The sequence below is a fragment of the Marmota marmota genome, unplaced genomic scaffold, assembly GCF_001458135.2.
Source record: "Marmota marmota marmota unplaced genomic scaffold, marMar, whole genome shotgun sequence".
Lineage (NCBI taxonomy): Eukaryota > Metazoa > Chordata > Mammalia > Rodentia > Sciuridae > Marmota > Marmota marmota.
Genome location: NW_025999853.1, coordinates 25,758,144 through 25,780,435, shown reverse-complemented (window position 1 = coordinate 25,780,435; position 22,292 = coordinate 25,758,144).

The following is a 22,292-nucleotide window of genomic DNA, read 5'->3' as shown; positions in this document are numbered from 1 at the left end:
TGGTAATATTCTTGGGGATTTTTGTTTGTTTTTGTATTTGTTTTTCCTAGTTCTAGAGATTTTTTTAGACTGGATTTCCAAAATGTTGGTAAGAACACAATAGAAGAAAGACTCTTCTGCTCACTTTCACTTGTTGTCCTAACTAGAAAAATGCATATTTAAGTAGCTTTAATATAGACTTCTGTATGAAATTTTAATAAAGAAAAACAAAAATGAAAAAAAAATATGATTTGAAGAAGTTGCAGAGTGGTATAAAAACTCAGAAAGACAAAGTAATTGGGGTTAGAAATCTTTCTGGGGGTAGGGCATTGACCCCAGGGATACTTCACCACTGAGCTACATCTGCAGTCTTTTCTTTATTTTGAGAGAGGCTTTCACCAAGTCACAAAGACTGGCCTCAAAATTGTGATCCTCTTACTTCAGGCTCTTGAGTCACCTAGATTACAGATGTGTACCATCATGTCCAGCTACTTTTTTAGATATTTGGATTTTTTTGCCAAAATTAAACTATGTAGGTTATTGGTCCCAAACAAGCATTTTTAAAGCATAAAATGGACATAGTATAACCTAATGGACTAGTATCATACCATAGTGTTGTAACACACATGTATTGGGAGAGTGTAGGCTTCATCTAAATTATCTCTCTGTCTAGTTCTATCTAATTTAGCTGCCTGGCCACTGTTCACCTGATCTACCTATTTTACCTGATTTAACCTATCCATCTATTTATCTACAAGTCAAATTCTTAATAGGATCCAGCCAGTTTGTGCATATAAGGAAATTATACTTCCTCAAACATACACATGCTCATAAATTTGCTTACAATTAGTGAATATTGAAGGAGAGAATATTTTGTCTTAAGAATGAGAAGGATTGAGTCAGAAACTGAAGTAATATCCTTCCTCACACTCTTTTCTCCTTCCTGTCTTCCTTTTTCTCTTCCTTATCCTTTACTTATTTGGTGACCTTCTGTCCTCTCAAACTTTAGCAGCACCCATCCAGTGCTCTGTGGTTTATGCAGGAAAGTAGGTTCCATTTCTAGGAACAGAGAAAGGAGAGTGGGGAAAGGGAGTGCTTCATGGAAGGAGAGGGATCCTGAGAATGTACAGACAAGATGGGCATGTATCTGGACAGACAGGGTAGATTGTCACCAATCCAGAGTGGTTATCAGAGTCTCCCTAGGAGGCTGACCAGTGGAGATACTTTTTGAACAATACTCCTTTTGCTCAAGCTTGGCCAAATCATTTTAAATATTATTGAGACTGAATGAATTTCTGCTAAAACATAGTGGTAAATTTTATCAATGAGTTTGTGTATGTGTGTGAGAGACTGAAATAATTGCATACACACTATATATGTTTACATACATACGCATACATACATATATTTTCTAGAAACAGTTCATTTTTTAAAATATGGCAACTTACATATGTTTGGCTTTCTGCAACTTTGTAGGACCATCTTGTGTATAAAGTTGATTTCCTAAGCCTTTTATTTTTATAAGGTGCTTTATATTCTCCTCCTCTATAGTTCTTTTCACATTTGTCAGTCAAATCCTGCATATATCCTACAGCCTAGCTAACTTGTCATTTGAGTCCACATTTCAGCTAATCCTAGCACACAATCATTTGTTCCTCTAAGCCTGTAAAGCATTATTTTGATATTTGCCTTTTTATAATATTCTAAGAACAAATCATAATTATTCATGACTACATGTCTTTTCTACTTTAATATCATCTTGTGAGGTGTCTTTGAGGTTTCTCTTCTCCAAGGTGCTTTGTGCTCTGTGCTGAAGCAAATGTGAAAGAATATTGGACATGATAGTCTTCTTAGAAATATTGTCTTTATAAACAAGGTTGCTAGAATTAGATTATCTATAGGATTCTTTTTCAAAAAGTCTGAAAGTTATGTCCCATTAATAAAAGTCAATTAGTATACTTGTGTCAAATGAGAAGTCAAAAATAAACGACAAGTCAGCTGATGCTTTTGTGGTTCCTTTAACTTTAGTCACCAAGGTATCATGGTGCTGCATAAATTTCCTAGTACATATAATTTTTCCTCTGTTTCATAGCTATCTTCTTCTGGGATTATTAAGATTCTATTCAAGTTTTCAAGCATGCTTAATCTGATAGTCACTCCTTAGTACCCTCTGACACAGAAGCCTCACGGGAAGGTATTTCCTCTATTTTTAATACCAATTTAAAAGATAATCCATACATGACATTTCCTCTCTGCCTCCTTTTGTGTATGAACAAGTGGTACACATGTGAGCCTTGATGAAGTTCTTATTGTCTTACACACTTGGACTTGACTGCTGAAGCTATTAAGTGAGGTGCACATGCATCTGAGGAGAAAATGTGGTTGTTAATCTCAAAAAAGATATTTTCCAGCATGTTTTCTGAGAATTCAAATTCTTGGCAAAGGTTAGTTACTGCTGTGCCAGCGCCAGAAAAGTAATTAAAATCTTAAGGAAAGAACTCTAATTATGATTTCTTCAGAAAGACTTCAGTGTAAATTCAACCAAGTATTCTTTCACATCTTGAGATTTGCATTAAAATAATGCTTCTGTTTAACAAAAGGTGTCAATAGTGAAATAAGAAATAAAGTGAACCAATTTAATCTGCCCCATAGGAAGCAAATTAAAGCCTTATCTCATTTCATTCTCTGAAGACTAATAGACTTGAAAAATAGGCTTTGTGAAAAGCCTCCTTTGCATTATTAAAATGGGCAACCAAAATTGAAAATAAAAAGTTTTTTTTTGAAGAATATTAATGTCCTAATGACTTTGTAAAGTACAGCACATTGGAAAATCTTGTGATAGCTACTATCCCACTTTGCATTTTTGCATCACTTAAAAAGAAAAACAGTCCATTCCAAAAATATGGGGAATGAAATATTATTCAGAAGAGTAACTACATTAAGGAAAATGAAAAGGCGAATGTCTTGCAAGGTTGGGATCTCTGACAATTATTAATAATATAAAGGAAATGTGTTGAGTGTATGTCTAAATGGTAGAGTGTAATACTAACACTCTTTCAGCAACTTGATTCTATAATAAATATATATCAGTAAGTTATAAAAAATGAATTTAAAATACCTTATTTAATGAGTCACTGTATAGAAGATACTGCCATCAAATGCTGTTTTAATTGCTTTTATCTTAACATTATCAAAATTGTAATGATATTCTAATGGCATGATTTTAAGAATATCTATAAGATTAATTACATCTTATCAAAATTTTTTTCTTCTTTTTATACATTTATCTCCCAGTGATGTCATTAGGCTTGCCCTGTAGAAAGACAAATACTTAATTGACTAAAATATTTAATGAGAACCGAAATTTCTCAAGATTGGGGATACTCAACAGTCAAAAAGAGCAACAAATTATATGCTTATGGTGTCCACATTATAGTTGGAGAAAAGGAAGTGAACTACTGTACAAATAAAGAAATAATACAATTCATTTAATAAAGAATGCTCTGATAAAAAATTAAAGTGGAAACTAGAGAATGATGGGAATAAGCAATGCTTATTATTTCAGGTTGGGACATCTGTAGAGCTTCACTGAGGGGATACCATGTCTTCAGAGGCTTGAACAGTAGGGAGCAAACCATGTATTTGAGGAATACTAACAAAATAAATGCAGTCACATACATAGAGAGCCCAGTAAATAATTTCTGAGAATTCATAGCATACATGTGTGATGAGATAACCGCTAAAATCTTCCTAAGAAAAATAATACAACACAGGCAGAAACAATTCCAAATTGTAGAAAAATTGGCTGGAAGGTCATCAGTGCCTACAGAGTAAATGCATCTATCTTTTTGTAATCAGGTACCTGTGGTTACGTGACTGGTTCTTGCTTGATGGAATAGAGGGGAAAAAGTCATTTTTAAAGCTTGTCCTGTAAACTCCCACTTGAGAGTCTTACTTTTTTTCCTTTTTTTCAGGCCCTTACAGTCGTCAGAATTTGCTAACCCAAAAGATGCCCCTTTGGCATATAAATTATTGTGAGCTAAAGGCATCTGGAGAAACAGCAGATACAAGAAAAACATTCTAATCCCCCCTTCACTTCTTGAAGGTTGGAGATAAACACCCCCATGTGAAAGTTTCTTCCCCGTACCAGGAGAAAAGAAACTTCCTTCTACTGATGTCATGAGATAATTCTGCACAAACAGACCTTCTTAAAATAATTTTCTTCCTTCAGCCTCCCACATAGTTAATTACTTTCCCAAAGTTACCTCTTCATTCAACATAATATAAAAGTATTTAGGCTTTTTCCTTCTGAGGGCTCCTGTTTCATGTAAAACTCATTTTATCCAAATTTATATACACTTCAATCTGTATGCTTTTCTCCAGTTTAATCTGTTTTATGTCATTTTATTTCTTAACCCCATCCAAAAATTCCGGAGAGGTAAAATTTTGCTTCCTCTATGTATTCTTCCTGTTTAGAAAGTAGATGACCCCACATCAAACTCAGAAATGTCTGTTGAAGGTGACAAGCCGTGGTGGGTCAAAAGAGCTGGGATCCCTGAATCACTACTTGTAAGATAGCTCTTCTCCAGGAAAACCAGCATTAGACTACTCCTGGTGAGAAAGGACATTTTGCTATACCCTTGAGATTTTAAGTTTTATCTGTTAGAGTAATTGAGAGTTACTTTCTTATTAACCAAACTGGTAGCATTAATAAAGTTAAAAGACTGCTCCACAGGAAAATCTGTCATTATAGAAATAAGAAGAAGGAAGGAAGGAAGGAAGGAAGGAAGGAAGGAAGGAAGGAAGGAAGGAAGGAAGGAAGGAAGGAAGGGAAGAAGAAAAAAGAAAGTGAAAAGTTGAATTAAAAATATTGAGCCAGGCACAGTGGTTCATACCTTCTCAGTGTTTTGAGAGGCTGAGGCAGGAGGATTGTAAGTTCAAAGCCAGCCTCAGCAAATGATACCCTAAGCAAATTAGCAAGATCCAGGCTTAAAACAACAAATTTTAAAAAGGGATGGGGATGTGGCTTAGTAGTAAAATACCTTTGGGTTTGATCCGTGTTACAAAAAAAAAAAAAAAGTTCTTTGTGTCAGTAATAGATTAAGTACCAAAGGGGGAAAAAAAAGATGATTAAAGCAGAGTCCTTGCTTTTGTGGGAGTTAGAGATTAGAGAAAAAACTTTTAGAGTCCACTTTGTACTATTCAGATGAACAATTTCTGATGCATGTATGTATCAATGCAGTGCTATCAATAGTTGATTATCCTTGTCATTTCTGTTATTTGAATATTTTAGCTATTTTCTTATACTCGATGCTGGACATCAAATACACTTGCCTTTACAAATGCTATATTCCTAGAACGTGTATTTGGAAGAGTAGCTGCAAATAACTCACACTGGAAGGAAATGTTCAAAGTGCCAATGATCCGTTTTAGGTTTACTTTCTGTTTAATCACTTGATTGTTTTGCTTTGGTTTGTGGTAGTTGTTTGTAGTTTTGTTTGTATTAATCCACGTTTCTGGGTGTTGCTTGGTGAGAACAGGATTTGATCTAATGGTTTCATCAAGTTAATGCTACCCTGTGAAGCACAGCCTGGCCAGATGGCAGGCATTCCTTAATCCCATGGCTTCCTCCCATCCAGGCCTTCACTCAGCAACATTAGTTGTATTGTCTAACCTTTTACCACATGCTCTGAATAATGTTTTAAGTAAATAGCTTATTAAATTGCTTGCATGTTGGACACTGCAAATAAATACAGAAGAGTTTATGGAGCTATAATTAATTTTAGCCAATTGATATTCAGTAAATTGTTTAAGTGACAGAAATAGAATTTTCCTAAATTCTTGGTTTCTAGATAATTATTCTGGTTACTTAGAAAATTTTAAATAGGAAGCTTAAGACAGGGTTATGAAAAACCTTGACATAAAATAGCATCTTTTAATAAACTAAGCTCTCCAAGGCTATTTTGTATTTGGATATTGGTGGTAATTATTGCAGCATTGCTTCTTTTTGAAAATGTTTAAGAGTACACTAAAAAATTCACTTAAGAATGCAATTAATTCCTTTTTTGAAAACTGCTAAATTATGGGTTAACAGAGTTTTAATGATGACTATAATCTCTTAAATTAAATTTCTCAGATCAGGAATAGAATCTAAATGTCAGTATCAAAGATCCTTTTTTTGTTCACACCAACTGTAACACCATGAGTTACTTTTAAAATTGCTTTCTGGAACTCTTATGCTAAATGAAAATAGAGTAAAAATAATGTTATTCCTATTGAGTTTCATCTATGGTGATTTTTAAAGCCAATTTTATGTATTATTTTATTTACCCATAAAAGACCAATACCTTACCTTTGCTAAATTATTTCATATTCGTATCTGCTTTCCAAGATATTATTAATTTCATTTTACAATTAAGAATCTGATAGTAAACTTGCTAGCTATTAAGGAGGTAAAATAACTTGCCCCCAATTACATAGAATATGTTGAAATTGTAATTGGATTTTATGTCTGCTAGATTCCCCATATTTGTTTTGCCATACCTCCTTACCTCTGCTTTCTCTTCCTTCCTTCCCCCATTCCTTCCTTCCTTACTTTCTATTTTTCTAGCTTTATAGTTATACCTAGTAGTTGGGTTCATCCGGACAACTCATACATGCATGCATCAATTTCTGTTCATAATCCCCATTTTCATTTTCCCTTTTCCTCCATACTTTTCCTTTCCATCCTCCTTCCCCTCTCCCATGTTTCCTCTATTTTAATTGACTTTCTTTTTCTCATTTATTAATCTGTATTTGATTGTTTCTTTATATTACCCTATCCTTCTTTCCCCCTTTATTTAATGCTAGCGTCCACATATGACTTTTGAGTTTCTGAATTTGGCTTATTTTACTTAGCATGATAGTTTCCATTTCTATCCATTTACCTGCAAATGCCATAATTTCAATCCTTTTTATGACTGGGTGAACTCCACTGTATGTATTAACCACAAATTTCTTAATCAATTCATCCATTGGTGGGCATGTGGGTTGAAAGAAAGGGAAAAGGGGAAATAGCAAGGATCATTTTCCACCAGTTTAAGACATCTTGCATTTATCTGGAAGGGACCAAGAAACCTGAAGCATAATTCTCTTCCTTCCTCTTTAATCTCATTAGTGATATATTTTGCTGTCTTTGATTCAAACATTCAAACTTTTCAGTTAACTTATTTTCTTTCTTTCTTTCTTTTTTTTTTTTGAGATTGTGAAACAACTGGAACTCTCAATATTTATTGCTGGTGGGACTAGAAAACAGTACAGACAGTTTGAAGGACAGCTCATTTCTTACAAAAGTAAACCTACTCTTACCATTGCAACCCACTTGTGGTATTCCCCAGAGCACTGAAAAGTATATCCATGCAAAAATTTGCACAAAGATGTTTATGGAAGTTTTATTCATAATTACTCATACTTGAGACCAACAAAATTTTCCTTTAGTAAGTGAGTGGATAAAAAAAACTGTAGAACATTTACACAATGGAGTGATATTCAGGCCCTTAAGTCTATCTTATCAACTGAAAAAAAGCCAATCTGAAAAGCCATACACTGCGTAATTCCAGATAATGAAACACTGGAAAAGGAAGAGCTATGGAGACAGGAGTGTGAGTGCTGGCTTCTAGGGTCTAAAGCATAGAAAAAGATGAATATTTTTAATTTTTAAAAACAATTTTACTATTTTTTATTTATATATGACAGCAGAATGCACTACAATTCTTATTACAAATATAGAGCACAATTTTTCATATCTCTGGTTGTATACAAAAACAAATAATCTAATCAATAAATGAGCCAAGGACATGAACAGACACTTCTCAGAAGAGGATATACAATCAATCAACAAATAATGAAAAAATGTTCATCATCGCTAGCAAATAGAGAAATGCATATCAAAACTACTCTAAGATTTCATATCACTCCAGTCTAAATGGCAGCTATTATGAAGACAATCCACAATAAGTGTTGGTGAGGATGTAGGGAAAAAGGCACACTGCTGGTGGGACTGCAAATTGGTGTAGCCAATATGGAAAGCAGTATGAATATTTCTTGGAAAATTGGAAATGGAACCACCATTTGACCCAGCTATCCCTCCCCTCGGTCTATACCCATAGGACTTAAAAACAGCATACTACAGAGACATCACACCAATATTTATAGCAGCACAATTCACAATAGCTGAACCATGGAACCAATCTAGATGTATTTCAATAGATGAATGGATAAAAAAATGTGGCATATATACCCAATGGAATATTACTCAGCAATGAAAGAGAATAAAATCATGGCATTTGCAGGTAAATGGATGGAGTTAGAGAAGATAATGCTAAAGTAAAATTAACCAATACCAAAAACCAAATGCCGAATGTTTTCTCTGATATAAGGAGGCTGATTCATAGTGTGGTAGGGAGGGGGATCGTGGGAGGAATAGATGAACTCTAGATAGGTCAGAGGGGTGGGAGGGGAAGAGAGGGGGCATGGGGTTAGAAATGATGGTTGAATGTGATGGACATTATTATCCAAAGTACATGTATAAAGACACAATTTGGTGTGAATATGCTTTGTATACAATCAGTTAACTCATTGTCTAAGCCCCTTTCTGTCTCTGGATCTTTGCTTATTCTATTCTTCTGATCCATTTTTGTTCTATTCATTTTTCATTCTCAGTTCTAGTATGTCTCATGCAAAGTCTTCCCTAACTGTACACTTTTTGATGAGCTATCATACTTTTTTTGTTTAAAAAATTAAAATGTCCTTGTTGAATGAATGAACTGTTTAATGAAGAAAATACATGTTACAGGAGCATAGATATTGAGTATAGGTGGGGCACAAGACTATATATTTTAAAGCATTAAGGAACAAGAGAGATTCTTCACAAGAAAAAGTCTTTACTATAATAGTAGAAGGAATTGAAGGGGCTATGAACACAGAAATACTAAATCTATTTTCATGTGGCAAAACATTGGAATTCTACTCCCTTCAACAGAACATTTCAGAGCTTTGTATATATCTTTCTAAAACTAAAAATTTCAGAAAATTGATTTTTAAATTGCCAGTTAAAATGACTGAATGAGCATACAATTACATTATGTTGCACTGTATCAAGCAGCTGTCTTTACCTATGAAATATTTAGGTGCATGTGTTGCTTAAAATTTTTCCTTCAAGAATATACCTTGAAGAGCCTATGACTCTTTCTTAAAATATAAAAACATATATCTTCCAGAAAGAAGAAAAATTCCTAAAACTTCTCATTTGGTAGACAACATTAAAAATTTTTACATGGATTATTTTGTTCATTTTAAAGATTAAATGTATTTTAAACTTAAACATAAAACATTCAAGTTGTATATATATTCATATATATTAGATATGTTTAAACTAATTTAAACATTATATATTTCCTAAAACATTTATCATTTTTTAATGGGAAAAACATTAATTTCTCCACTTCTAGATTTTTGAAATATAGAATACTTGTTTTGTGTTAAATTTTAAACATGGTGTAAAAAGGATCAAGAATAAGGGTGGTATATCATATACTTATAACATTTCCCAGAATCTGGGTCAATGGGAAAATTTTGAGATCTCTGTTTCTCAAATTCATAATTTGTACAAATTAAAATAATTATATACAGAGTGACTAGAAGGTAGACAAACAGAAGAATTTCTATAATTCTATTTTCTCTAATATCGACTCCCACTTTAAACATGTTATCTATTAGAGAAAGTTTTCTGCATTATTTGTCTTTTTTCCTACCTTTTACTCCTCTTCTTCACATGTATCTCTTAAGTCTATTCTTCAAAGCCATTTTATAGAAAAAGAGGAATGGAAAAATCCAGTATTAAAGTTGGTCAGAGTTTGAAAAGGCCATTTATTTTTATATCCTAAGGAAATAGTGACATAAAAACCACTGACTATATTCTTCCATTATTTAACAACTCCTTTAAAACTGAGTCATTTTTCAAAACATGAAGGTTATATTCATAATACTCCATAGTAAAGTCTATCATAGATATTTTATTGCAAAAATGTGTTAATTACATAAGCCAAAACTGTGGCCATTCTGGGTCAGCAAACATGAGCCTTTCAAGGTTCTCCTAGGATGAAGGATTCTCTCTGGAATTCTATGCTAGAAAAGAACTAATTTTACTCAAGGAAGTGAATCCCAGAGGTGATTCCTGGATGGTTTCACCCATTCAACTATTGCATTACTTTGGCCCAGATCACTGGTTCAGTTGTGGAATGTAACCAAAGTGATTTAATAAGATTAAAGATGCTTGATTGGAATGCTGAGCTTACATTATACCCTCTCTTTTCCCTTTTTCTGGAAGGCATTATACGTGGAATGCGATTCAAAATGGCTGGAGATATTTTACTGTCCACATGAGAATGAAGCCAATACATAGAGGAAAGAAGAGTCAGTAGACTCATAGGAGGAAGAAATACAATCTGAAATATTTTCTTCCCCTGGACTTCATGTTATATGAGAGAATAAAACTTCTGATTTTGAAGACAATATGAGTGTATTTTTAAATCACTTACATACAAAGACATCCTAGATTATAAAGAATAGCATTGGAAAATTTTAACATAATGAGAAAACTGAGTCTTGGATTAAGCAATGTGACATGCCAAATCCCACAGATTGATTGTTGCAGAAATGAACTTGTCCTTGGATCACCTCATTCCTATTATTATGCTTATTATTCTCTTTCTTTTTGTAAGTGCCTTGCAGTAAAGTTCATAACTAAGAAAGTATAAACATAGAATTCCAATGTTATTATGTTGTTCCACCATGCTAAGAAACATATGAAAACTCTCAGTTTCTCAAAGGGAATAATGTGTCATTTTCTTCTTGGTGTCAAAGTTTAAATTACTGCTTACAACAACCCCAATTATATCTGAAGTTCAAATATTTCAACTCAACTTGCTCCCATCATGTTTATCTATATTTTTAGACAGTAATAGGAAGTTTTATTATTCAAATGAATATAACCAATTAATCACTACTTAAAGAACAGGTGGAAATTCATGGTGTGTTAGGTTATTTATATCATTGACTCTTTGGATATTTATTCCTGGAATGATACACTGATAATTGTTGTGCAATTCTTTTTAAATACTCAGTATTAAAACATATCACTAGTTAGTTTGATTTATAATTCATGAAAATGTTAATTGCTTATATAATGTGATGTTTTTCATAATGTTTTTCAAACAGTTTTTGACTGTATCAGTTAGCTATATATATTTATTGGACCTGAAATGTCCCCCATAACCTCATATTTTGCAGACTTGGTCCCCAATGTGGCAGTGTTCAGAACTGGAGACTTGGAGATGTGATTGGATTATGACCCTCTGACCTCATGAATTGTTAATTCATTTATGAATTGGTAAAACTTAGGCATTGAGAGGTGGTGGAATTATAAGAGATGCTGTCTAGTTGGGGAAAGTAGGTGAAACATGACTTTGAAGGCTATATGTTGTCTCTGGATCTTCCTCCCCTCTTTACTTCACAACTGTCATGAAATGTGGAGCTTTATTTAGTTCATTATGTGCTTCCCACTAAGATGTTCTGACTTGCCACAAGGCCTAAAAGCAACTATACTAAGTGACCATGGACCAAATCCTCTTAAACCTTGATCCAAAGTAATATTTCCTCCTTAATTTTCTCAGATATTTTTTTCAAAACATTAGAAAGCTGGCACATGACTTAGAAAAGAAATAATTTAAAAAATCAAAATTAGTAAAATAATATTAAAATATAAACATACAAATAAAGGACAATGCAAAAAATAATCAGAATCAGTAAAAATTAAAGCATAAAAATACCAAGTAGAAACAACATTAACAAGACAGAGAAAAGAAACTTTAAAAGTAAAAGAAAACAGTATGTGTTATTGCTCCCGAGTCAGCCGTGTGATCGTGCTGATATGGTTTGGTTTACCTAACACTTTCTTCCATCACAAGTCTGTGGAGATTGACAAAATGAATTGCTATGATCATCTCTGATGATTCATCTTATTCTCTAGGGGGAAAGTCTGGATTTGTCCTTATTGCTCTTATACAAGAGACTAGATTCTAAGAAAGAATATAGAAAGCACTAGACCCCTTCAGATCTGGTTTCAGAACTGGCAAAGTTAGTTATATATTAAATGTTCTCAGTATCATAGTGTCTATTTCTTTAATATTTTACGTTGGTTTAAGTCATTAGACCTGTATTGGTGGTCTTCCTGCTTTCAGATGGCGAAGCAGTAAACAGTAGCATAAGAAGCAGGCCCTTGAGAATAGTAAAACAACAATCACAAACAACACTATAAAGAGGACAGCTTGTATCTGAGGTTCTAAATACTTTCCTCAAAAATAAATTTAGGTAAAAAGAAAACATTTTAGCAATTGCAAGTTTTTTGCTCTTGAAAAGATTCAAGATCATATTATGAAGAACGAACAGGAATCAATTAAATAAAATTAATTGCTAAAACGTGGGAGTTTATTACAGAGTCCCCATGAACAGTCTCCCTCATTAAAGAATCACAGGACTCAGCATATTTGACAGCTAGATTTAGTACTGTTGTTATAGAAGGACACAAGCTCAAATGCCTCTCATATGTTGAAGCTAGAGAAAGAGAAAAAAGAAATAGAAAAGAGTCTCATGAAAATAGAAGGGAGACCAATAGAGTACAAGGGGATGGAGATGGAGGTAGGAAGGAAAAGCTGGGGTATATACTGGGGAACAAGATCAATCTACTTATGCTATATCCCTGTACAAATATACCACAATGAATCCCATTGATATGTATAATTACAATGCACTAATTAGAAAATAATAGATGGGAGACCAGTATAGTAGAGGAAGAGGATTAGGGAAAGAAGAGAGGGAAGGGAAAGTGGAGGTACTAGGGAATGAGATTGATCAAATGATGTTTTGTGCATAAACGAATATGTCACATTAAATCACACTATTATGTATAATTATCATGCACCACTGAAAACCATAAAAGTATCATATTTATTCTAGGTGCTTCTTCACTTTAACTCATCCAAGTTTTTTTTTCTCAATAACCCCAATACTGAAGGATTAGATAACTGATTAAATAACTGTTCACCTTCCTGCTCAAATTCTTGGTTTAAAATTGAGAGAATATTTTTGTAAATGTAAATGGGACTTAATAAAAAACACACCTGTTTTATTACAGAAAGAACATGTCTGGATATAACCACCTCCATTAAAAGCAAATCAATGCTCATAAATAAAGGCCCTATATATAAACAATATTCTCCCACTCTCTCTCTCTCTCTCTCTTTCTCTCACATACACACACCCACACAAACACACACACACAAACACACACACACATACACACTAAACAGGAGAAAGACATAAGACACCAAAATCCTCCAATAATAATTTGTCTAGAAATTTTGAATACATTAGATTAAAATATTTTAACTTTCGAAAAGAAATTTAATACAGATTATATAAACAAAACTATGAAATGTAAGTATATGGAAATAAAATAGAAAATTAAATAACCAATAGTACAAATTAAACATCATTAATTACCTTCTGTACCTTCTGAAATATAAAAACCATTCTATAAACTTAAAGTAGCAAAATGTAGACTCACAACATCACAATAATGTGTCACACAAGACAAAATTTAATAAAGTAGAATAGGATTTTTAAATAAATTTTCTGAGCATCTACTGATTTGGACTGAGCTTTTGCCCTACACCCCCAGATCAATTTTGAACTCCTGCTAAAGTATGTCACCAAATAAAAATATACACTATTCCCTTATAAGATCTGACCTTCCAAAAAATCAGGAGGGAGGTGACAGCCAAACCTCCTAAGGCCAATAAAATTTCAAGGAAAGTAACTTGGAGACAACCAATCTAATTTTGTTTCTGCTTTTTCTTCAGCCTTAACTTTCTTGTAGACTGGCTTTTGCCCTGTTCAAGAATTGCTAATAAAATATACTTGTACCTTTAAAATTTAAGTTGCCGACATTTTTGTTTTTGACAGGATTTAAGAAACTGTCAGAAGTCAATAAATAAATACAGAAATCACAGAGAAAGTGTTAAATATTGTATAGGGAAGGCAGGCATTGAAATGAAATTTTAATGCATAAAATATGTATATTTAAGAATAAGAATAAAATATGACAAAGATAGGCATAAAAAAGATTTTAGGGTAAGAAAGTTTTCATGCAATGAGAAAGGGAAAGTGTGAGAGAGGGAGGGGGAAGGGGGAAGAGAAAAAGAGAAAGAAATTGATGGTGTTCCTGTAGATTGATAGGGTCTATAGTGTATAAATAAATAGAAAAAATAAAAGGCAAAGTCAACCACAAACCCCAGAGAATCCTCGTGACATTCCCCAACACTAAAACAAAAACAACTGAAAACAATAAATAAACAAGAAAAAGAATAGGTTATATACTAATGTGAAATATTAAGGGAACATAGGTTTTCCTTTGTGTATGTAAGGAGCTTGGAAGTAGGACCTTGTCCTAACAACAAGTAAACAGCTGAACAGATTGCAAAATCAATAACTCTTACTGGATCTGTAAGAGGGAGGAGGAGACAGGCCAAACTGCTTCCCTCAAGAATGGAGAAATAGACAAGGGAACACACAGAGTCTGTGCTTACAGGAACAGAGACTCCCAAGCAGAAACATCCACAGGAATCAGTGCCAGGGAAGAAAAACATGAACTGTAATTGATGAATCGCTGGAGGCTCAATGCAGACAAATCTCAGACTTAAAACTCCGGAAGGACCTATTCATAGAAGGACATCAAAATATTATGAAATTTACCACTGAGAGCTTGATTAGGTTCCCACAGTCAGGATTAGAGAAAAAGAAAATCCCTGTCTGCTGCTAGCTGGGGAAGGGGAAAAGGAACCATCCTGATACATGCAAGAGCATTCTGTTCTTAACAAGGCCTGCCCTCAGAAGAAACTTGTTAACTAGAACCTCAACATGTCGAGTATTATCAGAGCCTAACTAAACTGGGTATAAGGAAACACACAACTCTAGCCCACCCTATTCACATGCTCTACTATATAATGGAAAAAAAATAACTGAAAAATATTTGTGAAGTTCACCATACAGAGGCTTACTTACAAGACTGAGACCTAATAATAGGACTATAGACTACTTCTCCTTCCCCAAACTTACCACCATATGAATAAAGGATTATTTCTAGTATATCATGCTGGCTATCAAGGAAAACATCAGGACAATCAAGAGGCAAAAATAAATAACAATAATAACAAAAGCCCTTAAAATTTGAAGAGACAGAGCAAGTGTATCAAACAGACATGGCAAGAAATGTAGAAATTACCAGACCATGATTTTAAAAGAAGTATGATAAATAGGCTAAATGTTCTAATGTATAAAGTAGAAAGTATGAAAATGATAAATGTAAGCAGGGAGATGCAAATCCTAACAAATAATCAAAACAAATAGCTAGAGGAGAAAAATAAGGAATGTAGAAGTCTTGATGAACTCATTAGTAGACTGGACACAGCTAAGAAAAAGAATCACTAAGTTTGATGATAAGCCAACAGAAACTTCGAAAACTGAAAAACCAAATAAAAACTTTCAACAAACTATATTGAGCAGAGTTTAATGAGTAAAGAACAATTACGAATTGGGTAGTCCTCAAAATCAGAAAAGGTTCAGAGAGTACCACTTTGTAATTTGGGCAGAAAGCACTTATGGATGAAAAGCAGAAATGAGGTGCAGACATACCTTGATTGATTACAGTATGGTGTTTGCCTTTTTGAATGTGGTCAAATATGGTCTGATCAGTTGGCTGCCTGAAATTCATTGAAGCTCAGCTGCTATTTGAAGCTCAGCTGCTATAGTTGGCTGAGGCCCAGCTATTTGTTATGGAAGCATACCTCCTTAGTTAGGATTTCAATTAGTTTACATACTCTATTAGGATGCAGTTCATTATATAAAGACCCAAAGCACATAGACATCCCCAGGCCAAATTTAGTTTAACAAAGGAAAGAAAACAAAGATGGAAAAGAAAAGTATGGGATATTTAATAACTGTTGGGCAACTATAAAAGGTGTAGCATACACTTAGTGGGAATACCAGAAGGGGGTATAAAGGAACTGAAAAAATAATGAAACACTGCATGGACAGAATTCCCCCCCCCCCAAATTAATGCAGAAAAACAAACCACAGATCCAGGAATATCATAGATAATTAAGTAGTATAAATTCCAAATAAACAAAACAAAAAAAGCTAAACCTAGGCACATTAGTTTCAAACTACAGAAAATCAAAGACAAAAAGAAAAATTTCCAAAGAAGCAAAAGAAAAACATCTTAACCTACAGAATAACAAAGATAAGAATTACATCTGACTTCTCAAAAACAATGAAAACACAAAGAAGTGGAGCCAATTATTTAATGTATTGAGACAAAAACCCCACCAACTTTGACTTCTGTACTTTACAATTTTTTAAATATAATAAGTATAATAGGAAAAAATTCGTTTCTCAGACAAACAAAAAGTGAGGGAATTTGCTGCAGTAGACACAGCTTGCAAAAAATATTAAAAGAAGTTCTTTAGAGAGAAAGAAAATGATACAGGTCAGAAACACAGTCTAACACACACACACACACACACACACACACACAAGGAAACTCAAAGAAAGAACAACTAGTATAAAATGTTTTATTTTTGCTTATTTGATTGTCTAACAGGTACCAGTCTAATCAAAATAATAAAGTTGACTAAGTACTCTTTGTATATTTTATATATGTATTACAAACACATATGAGGATGTGAATGAAATAAATTACAGCACTTACAGGCAAAAAGAACTAACAATAATAACAAAGGCCCTCAAAATTTGAAGAGACAGAGCAAGTGTGTCAAACAGACATGGCAAGAAATGTAGAAATTACCAGACCATGATTTTAAAAGAAGTATGATAAATAGGCTAAATGCAAGGAAAAGGAGAGAGGAATTAGGATTATTTTGTTATTAAAAGGTGCTTATAACATCCATGATATGGTATAGTTCTCCTTGAAAATGGTGTTTGATTACTTGTATATATGTAATACAAACTCTAAGACAACTGCTAAAAATGTTTGAAATAAGAAATATAATTTATTTGCTAGGAAGTGGAGAAAATAGAATCATTTGGGATGCTAAATTGGAGCCACAAATGGCAGATAAAGAGTGGAAGACCAAAATAAGAAGAATAATGATAGTATGTTTGTCAATTTTCCATTGCCATGACAAAATACCTGAGCAAAACAATTTAGAGGAGGAAAGGTTTATTTTGGTTCATGATTTCAATTCATGGTGGTTGGCTTGTTCTTCTGTTTCTGGACCTATGATGAGGTACAACATTAAATAGAAGGGCCAGGCAGAAAACAACTGCTCACTTCATGGCAGCCAGGGAGGAGAGAGAGAGATATGGAGGAGAGAGAGAGAGATATGGAGGAGAGAGAGAGAGAGAACACGGACACACAAGGAAGAGGCCAAGCACCAGCTATATACTTTCAGGCTTTTTCCATTGACTTGCTTCCTCCAACGAGGCCCAGATCCTAGTTTCTACTACCTCCCCCAGTCAGATGGAGACAAACACACCACACTAATACTAATAAGAAGATAACATGGGAGCAAAGGGGGTATAAATGACAGTGGAATGAATTAGACATCATTACTCTACGTACATGTATGAAGACACGAATGGTGTGAAAATACTTTGTGTACAACCAGTGACTTGAAAAATTGTACTTGATATGTGTAATATGAAATGAATTGCATTCTGCCATCATGTATAACAGATTAGAATAAATAAATAATTTAATAATAATAAAAAAGCAGACTGTAGTAGTATCTATATTAATTTCAGAAAGACCAAAGTTTAAATCAGGGAGAGTTTCCAGGGATAAAGTAGAGGACTGCATTGTGATAAAGAGGTAAATTCTCCAAGAACACCTACTAGTCATTAATGATTGTGTGTCCAACAATAGAGCATCAAACTATGTAAGACAAAAACTAATAGAACTGCAAGGATTAATAGATGAATCCACTCTCATAGTTGGAAACTTCAATACCCCTCTATAGGAGAAAGACATATCCAGCAGTCAGGTAATCAGTAAGGACATAGTTGAATTCAACAACAGCATCAATCAACTGGATATGATCAATATGTGTAGACAATTTTATCCCAAAGCAGTAAAATGCACTTTCTTTTCAAACTCACATGGAACATGAACAAAGATAGACCATATTCCAGGCCACAAAACACAGTTTAACCAATTTAAAATAATAGAGATTATATAATGTCTCTTCACATATCACAGTAGAATTAAACTAGAAATCAATAACAAAAAAGAGAACCAGAGAATTCCCAAATGCATGAAGATTAAACAACCCTTTTACAAATAACACCTGGGTCAAAGAAGACATCAAAAGAAAGTTGAAAATATTTTGAATTTAATGAAGAAAGACAAAAAGCATTTAACAAAATTCAACACTCTATCATAATAAGAATTTTCAGTAAACTAGGAATGGGGAGGGGGTCCACAACAGATTAAAAATATGTCTATAGCTAATATAATACTTAATAGTGAGAATCTCAAGTCTATCTCACTGAAAGAGGAAAAGCCAAAGATGTCTCAATTTTTAACACTACTTTTCAACATCCAACTAGACATATTATATAATAAAATAAGGGAAATAAAAGGTATACAAATTGTGAAGAATGGAATAAAACTGCCTTTGTTCTGTTCTTTGTTCTATATTTTTATAGAATAAAAATATATTTTTATAGAATAAAAATATATTTTTATAGAATAAAAATATATTTTTATAGAATAAAATATATTTTTATAGAATAAAACTGTTCTTTGTTTTATGTTTTCTGTATAGATAATACAGAAATACAACAGAAAAACTTCTGTATAAAATAGCAGATTATAATAAGTTTTTATGGAAGAAGGTTAATTTGCAAAAGATAATAATTTTCTTATATATTAGCAATGAACAAATGAATAAGTAAAATTTGTAATTGAAAGCAAAATACCACCTACTTTTGACACTCCCCAACCCCCAAAATAAAACACTTTTGTGCAAATCTAATATACACATGCACACACATTCAAGATCTATATGAGGAAAACTACATTTCAGGTGAACAAAATCAAAGAATTAATAAATGGAGCCAGGCGAGGTGGTGCACTCCTATAATCCTAGGGGCTCAGGAAGCTGAGGCAGGAAGACCACTAGTTCAAATCCAGCCTCAGCAAAAATGAGATGCTAAGCAACTCAGTGAAACCCTTGTCTCTAGATAAAATACAAAATAGGACTAGGGATGTGGCTCAATGTTCCAGTGCCCATGAGTTCATTCCCTGGTACTGATAAGTAATTAAGTAAGTAAACAAACAAACAAACAGACAGACATTCCTGTTCACAGATAGGAAGACAATATTGTCATGATGTTATGCTTATTTTGAAATTTAGTTTCAATGCAATACCAATCAAAATTGTGGAAAATCATTTTGTGGATATTACAAATTGATCCTAAAGTTTATCGAAAGGTGTAAAAGATCCAAGACAGTCTGAAAAACATTTAAGGAGAAAACAATGTTGAAATACTGACACTATTTGACTTTAAGAATTACTAGAAAGCTATACTAATTAAGACAGTGTAATATCAAAATAATAGGCAAATACATCAATGGAACAGAACTGAGGCCACAAATAGATCCACACAAATATTTTAATTGATTTTTGATAAGGAACAAACTCCAATTTTAATGGAACAAAGACAATTTTCAACAATTAACACTCGAATGACTAAACATCCACATGCAAGCGTAGGAATCTAGACACAGACCTTACACACTTCACAAAAACTAATTCAGAAGCGATTGTAGACTTAAGTGAACACTCCAAACAATAAAACTCCTCAGAGGTAACATAGGAGAAGACCTAAATTAATTTTGGTAATGTTCTGATTTTTTAAAATACAATACCAAGGGAAGATCCATGAAAGAAAGAATTGATGAGCTAGATTTTATTAGAATTGAAAATGGAAAATATGTAAAAAACATTGGGAAGGAAACAACAAATAAAAGACAGGGTGACAATACTTGCGAAAGACTTTACTTCTTATTTTCCAAATACAAAGAACCTTACAACTCAATATTATGATAGCAAACATCCCATTTTTAAAGATGGGCCAAGGAACTTAACAGGTACCTGTATCTTAATGAAATTCAGACCCTCAGAGATATTATAGGTTGGGTTCTAGACCACTGCAACAAAGCAAATGTCACAATAAAGTCAATTATGTGAATTATTCGGTTCCCTAGTGCATATAAAAATCTACGTTTTCACTGTTGTCTGTAAAGCACGAACTAGCATTATGTCTAACAAACCCCACTACATTAAAACAATGAGCCCATTATTCTATATAATTAAAATGTACCTATAAAAATGTACATAACTTATTTAAATATCTTTTATTGCTAAAATGTTAATAATCATATAAACCTCTAATGAGTAAATATTTTTGTTAGTAGAGAGGCTTGCCTTGATATTAATGTGTGCTGATTGATCACGTGGTATTGCTGACGCTGGGGTGGCTATGGAAATAAAGTAAGGTAACAATGAAGTTTGCTGCAGTGATTCTTCATTTTATGAGAGATTTCTCTGTAACATCTTATGCTGTTTGATGGAAAATCACTCAGAATTTCTTTCAAATTGGAGTTGTTCCTTTTAAACCTGCCACTTTTCTATTAGCTAAGTTAGGCAGCATTCTAAATCCTTTGTTGTCATATCAACAATTTTACACTATCTTCACAGGCACTTCTGATACTGTATGAGTGCATGGGTGTGTATGCACAAATTTATACATATATTTAATATTTATTGTGTTTCAGGAAATATTCCAGGAATTGGAAATACTTTTGAATTATCTCTTCACTTACGGCATTTCAGTGGGGTTTTAAAAAAATAAGTTAAATGAGGATAAAAGTGAAAGTAAAATTAGCAGGATAATTTCTTTATAGGAGGTGACACAAAAGATTGGTTAACTTCTGAGATGTATGAATTGGGAAATATGGATCCAAGCATGTTTTTTAAAGATAGAAATGTCTCCTATTTTACAAACTTAAAAAAGTATGTACTTTCCACAGAGAAAAGAAGAGGAACAAGAAAAAAAGTCAGAAAATACAAAATATGGGACAGGCAAAAGAGAAGCTGCAGAAAAAGTAATGCTAAAAAATTTATATATAACATTAAAATGGAGAGAGAATGAAGGTAAATACCCTCCTAAAGTGAAAGATGACACTATGGAAACCAGTATAGAGAGTCTTCCAAAGACTAGTATGGAACCATCAATACTCAGCTATCCCACTTCTTGGTATTTATCCAAAAAAGCATAATATAATGATGTTTACATATCAATGATAATAACAACACAATCCACAACAGCCAAGTTATGGAACCAATCTAGGTGCCCATCGATAGAAGAATGGCTGACGAAAATGTTTTATACACACGCGCACGCACGCGCGCGCGCGCGCGCGCACACACACACACACACACACACACACAGGGAAGTTCTACTTAGGAAGAATGAAATTATGTCATCTGCTGGCAAATGAATGGACCTGGAGAATATCATATTAAATGAAATGAGTCAGACTTGAAGTCAAGTGTTTTCTCTCAAATGCAAAAGTGAAAGAGGAAAAAGGAATAAAAAAAGTGAATCTCATGATTCCCTTGAATTGAAAGGAGATCAGCAGAGTAGAAGCAGAGGAACAAAGGAGAAGGAGAAAAAGAGTGAAAAGAGAAGAACTATGGAATGAAATTTACCAAATTATATTAGGTCTAATATATACACATTAATATATATTATATTTTAATTAATTATATTTTATAATTATTATATTTCATATTAATTATAATTATTTATATTTTACTTAATTTTTAAAAAATAAATAAGTAACCATAATGGTTTTTAAACTACAATGGATCAATTTTTTAAAAGGTAAATAAGTAAAGAAACAGAAGATAGACCAGTAGGGTAAAGGAAGATGATCAAGAGGAGGGAGAATGTGAGAGAAGGAGCCAGCTGGGGGTAAAATGAACAAAACTATATTATATGCATTCATGAATATTTCAAAATAAACCCCATAAATATGTGTAACTATAAAGGCCTTTTTTATTTTTAGAAGTTATAAATATTACTGAAATACTAGCATGCACAAGGCCCTGGGTTTGAAATATATATAT